Source organism: Silene latifolia, chromosome 11, assembly GCF_048544455.1.
Source record: "Silene latifolia isolate original U9 population chromosome 11, ASM4854445v1, whole genome shotgun sequence".
In the NCBI taxonomy this organism is placed as follows: Eukaryota; Viridiplantae; Streptophyta; class Magnoliopsida; order Caryophyllales; family Caryophyllaceae; genus Silene; species Silene latifolia.
This window is the reverse complement of record NC_133536.1, coordinates 29,738,644-29,743,710: the sequence shown is the minus strand read 5'-3', so window position 1 is coordinate 29,743,710 and position 5,067 is coordinate 29,738,644.

Below are 5,067 nucleotides of genomic sequence, written 5' to 3'. Positions count from 1 at the left end.
GGCGTATCAACCATATCTCTTCAATATCTACCGTATCTTCCGAATCTGCAAATACAAGAAACATATCAACACAATAATATGTATATATTATTTATTATAGAAAATGTATATTCTAGGAGAATTCATTTATTGCATAGCAATACACTTCCCATCCTATAAATACCTGTAAAAATTCACTCATTGTAATCATCCATTCAATACATACATTACCTTTCTTACAAAAATGAGTTCCAAAATTCCAAACTCCATACAACTGATAGCCGTGACAATTTTGGCAAATAAAAAATCTGAAGGCAGGAAACTCACCCCAATGTGCAGCTTCTCATGGCCGAATTAGTGGGCTTGAAATCAATAAAGTAATCCATCTGCAAATATAATGACAGAAGTATAATAGAAAAATAAGCAGTAGAAGGAACTGGAATTCGAAAATCAGGGAATCGAAGGATAGGGATACAAAGAGAACAAAAAGGTACTTACTGTGGTCTTGGGCGACCTATCGGCGGGGGTGAAGTACAGGCAATTAAGTAGTGCACAATGGTTTAACTGTAACTATAACCATGGTCAAGGGGTAGAAGCACACTGAAAATATGTGGAATGGGTCCATATGTGGGTTCAGGAGGAGGATGAGGACTTCGAATCAATTTGAATACTATTTTTACAAATAACAAATAACATGTCTTTTATCTTCTCAAATGAGTTTTATTTGAATCGGATATTGAGAATTTGTGGAACATAAAATGTCATCAATCTGAAAACTATTTTTACCTTCATCAAATTAATCTTAATCACTACCTATTTACTTTTCTCAACATACTTAGGCTCGGATTTCATTTCCTCAACTCTCATCGATTTATCATTAAGGGACGACAACTTATACGTCTTGAGAAAAGCTTGTCGCCTTTTTACTCTTACACTTCTTGAAATTAACGGACTTACTAATTTCATACTAATTTGACTACGTCTAGACGTGGTTCTCTTAGCCTCGTAGTTCGTTAATTCACAAATTTCCTTTTTATTCATTGGTTGAAACTGATCGTCTACTTCGTGTATTGGTACGTAACTTGTAACTTTTGTTTTGGTATTTTTCTATCGAATTACGTTAAATTAGGTCAAAGTAGTCTTATGTGTTATATGTGAATTGTATTGTTTTTATGAATGCTAAGTGTGTGTGACACCCCCATACTCCAAGTGCCTTACCATAACCACTAAAGGTATGAGAACGTCACCATCTCGGTTACTCCGAGGCAGTGATAATCAAATGACAATAAAGAAACATACTTAAATAGTAATATAGCTTAAAGTGAATACATGTCCAACTCCAAAACTAGTAAAAGTAAATACAAATGTTCTCAAATCAAAAGTACTAAACAGCTAGTCCAAAACAGCGGAAGACTCTAAGACTGCATCGTGGTGACTCATCCCAGCTAACGCAAGCGCATAATCTCATACCTGCTCAACAACTGCTCACCATCCCCGAATGGATCACCACAGCTTTTAAAAACATTTACCAGGGTTAGTACTAATTACATAAAACAATGCCACAATGAAACAAGAACACATACAGCTCAACAAATCCCCAGTCTCCATCTCCAATCTCCACATAACTGACTACACACTAAAGTGTGTAGCCCTTCCAGAGTACCCATCTCAACAAGTACTCCACGCCGCCATTGGAGGACCGCAGCCGTACCCACCAAATCCCCGCAAATCTCCATTGAGCGATAAACCTAAGTTCACTAATGTGCACATCCTTCTGTGGCGGGTTCCACGGAAGGCGAATCTAGGGCGTGAAGCCACTCCCGCAAGTGACTCCACTCAGCCAGGTACGCGCCCCGAAGATCACAGACAGATACAAACCAATCAACAATATGAAATCAACAACCGTCAAGATCAACCAACAACATAATTAACCAATAATCACAACCACAAACACCACACACTATGTAACTAATACTGAGTAGGTAAACCCTACCTGGAAATGCAAACATCGATAGACGGTCAAGTAGCTAAGTCAAAATCTCTCATCAATGAATCCTCCTCCTATACATACATACATACAATCACAACCATATTCACATAAATCACCCAAACCCCCAAATCACCCAATTAGGGTTTAACCAACTTTAACAAAACATTATAAAATTTATATGTAAAGCTTACCCTCGACAAAAGGATCACAAAGGCGTAAAGAACAATGAAATCCGACACTCCTAGCTTCGAGATTTACTAATAATGCGGCGAGGATAATTCAACGTAATTTATTAATCTTCTCTTTGAAGGTTTAGGTTGTAAAAGTGTTTTAAGGAAAAGTGACGAAAGTCTTAAATTAATATCAATCCGCATTACTAACAAACCCGTCAAAAATCACCCGTCAACTCACTTACTCGATCGAGTAAGTCACTTACTCGATCGAGTGACACTTACTCGATCGAGTGACACTTACTCGATCGAGTACCCTACAGGAAGTCTACTGTTTTGCGTAAAAACCTACTTACTCGACAGAGTAATCCCCACCCGATACAGTACCCTAAGACACATAAAATCGTAGTATTACAGTCTTCCCTCCTTAAAAAGAACTTCATCCCCGAAGTTCAAACCACAAACAAAACAAAAACACACTAACACCACCCCGACACAACAACTTAAACAAATTCAACACAAAACTCCAAAACACACCTCCCCAAACAAAACTCAACCCGACTCAAGACAACTACTAACTGCACTAAAACCAACATAAAACATGCAAAAACTCAGAAACAAGGTTACGTCCCCGTAACCACACATACCTGATCAAACAGAGAAGGGTACCGCTCCCTCATAGCCTCTTCCGCCTCCCATGTAGCCTCCTCAAGCTCATGGTTAGACCAAAGAACCTTAAGCAACATTGTCTCACCATGTCTAGTTTTCCTAACCTTTCGATCAGGAATCGGTTTAGGCACCTCAAGATAAGACAAAGACTCATCTAGCTCCATATTCTCTACCTCTAACACATGTGATGGATCGCTAACATACTTTCGCAGCTGAGACACATGAAACACATTATGCACTCTATCCAAGCCAACTGGTAAAGCTAACCGATAAGCAACCTCACCCACACGATCCAAGATCTCATATGGTCCTATAAACTTCTAGCTCAGCTTACCTTTCTTACCAAATCTCATGACCCCCCCCCCCCCCCCGCATAGGAGACACTTTCAAAAGAACCTTGTCCCCAACCTGGAACTCTATGTCACGGCGATGTAGATCTGCATAACTCTTTTGTCGATCCTGAGCCGCTTTCAACCTTTGCCTAATCAGCTTAACCTGTTCAACCATCTCCTGTACCATTTGTGGTCCCAAAACAACTGCCTCAGCACTATCATCCCAGCAAATTGGACTCCTACATCTCCTCCCATACAAAGCCTCAAATGGTGCCATGCCAATACTGGGTGATAGCTGTTGTTGTAAGAAAACTCAATCAAATCCAACCTCTGCTCCCAGCTACCACCAAAATCCATAACACAAGCTCGCAACATGTCCTCTAAAGTCTTGATGGTCCTCTCTGTCTGGCCATCTGTCGCATGATGAAATGCAGTACTCGTCTTCAAAGTAGTCCCCATCATCTCCTGCAACTCTTTCCAAAACCGCGATATGAACCACACATCTCTATCGGACACTATATCTTTAGGCACCCCATGCAAACAAACCACATGCTTCCTATAAGCCAAAGCCAACTGTATCTTAATCCAATTATCTTTCATCGGCACAAAGTGAGCTGATTTCGTCAGTCGGTCAACTATAACCCATATCATGTTATTACCCTGCTGACTCTTCGGCAAACCAACTATAAAATCCATAAAAATGGACTCCCACTTCCACTCAGGTACCTCAAGAGACTGAATCTTACCTTGTGGTCGTCGCTGCTCCCCTTTCACTCTCTGACATGTTATACAACGAGCCACGAACTCTGCTATTTCCTTCTTCATCCCCGGCCACCAGAAAGTCTTCTTCAAAACTTTATATAGCTTGTCACCGCCTGGATGTACCGAATATGGTGTGCAATGAGCCTCTGTCATGATTATCTTTTTCAACTCTTCATCATTAGGAACACACCATCTCCCATCAAATTTCACACTACCATATGTATGAATAGAGAATCTAGACACTGTCCCTTTCTCTACTCCAGCTCTCCACTCCTCATTTTGTGACACCCCCATACTCTAAGTGCCTTACCAGGACACGTCACCATCTCGGTTACCTGAGGCAATGATAATCAAATGACAATAAAGAAACATACTTAAATAGTAGGGAATTTCTCATTTATACCCCTTTACTATTCACTTTTCTCATTTGTACCCCTCCGTTTCATATAAGCCCACATATACCCCTAAACTCTATTAGTAGAACCCAACCGTAACCAAAAATCTCATTCTGTTAGTTTTAGGCCGTTAAATCTCGATTAGCCAATATATTATCCTTTAGTGACCTTCGTTAGTTTTTAATAATGAAAATAAATAAAATAAGCAAAACTTCTCACCACTCAATAACCTCCCACTTTCAAGCCTTCGTCTTCCAGTCCACCATGGCAACCAGAACCCTGTCATACTAGCAGCCACCACTACAAGCACGTCCCAACGAATCAACTACTAGAAGAACTCCCACCACGGAACACATCCCCAATAAAGCTGCAGTCCCCTTTCTTCAAATGTCACCTTGCTCGGCGACTGCTCACCATTATGACAATAATGGCGGCCAAAAATGTTGGTGCTTATAATCACCCCTCATCAATTGCACGCGCGGCCACAGCCTTGGAGGTGCTCTTTGCCGGATTTCAAGACAGAGAACTGGAGATCTAAGGTTGGAGGTGTATATAGATGGTAGTCGATGCGATGGTGATGAATTGTAAAGAAGGTGTTATGGGAAGTTAGGTATTCGTACTGTGGTGGCCGAAGGTAGGTATTCGTAGTGTGGTAGCCGAAAGTCGGAGTGGTGCTTATAAGATTTTGAGGTATTTCAATTTTATTAAACTAAAGGAGTTCAATTTTTAGAATTTAAAGATTAACTAAAGTTAATTATTTGCCATGTCAT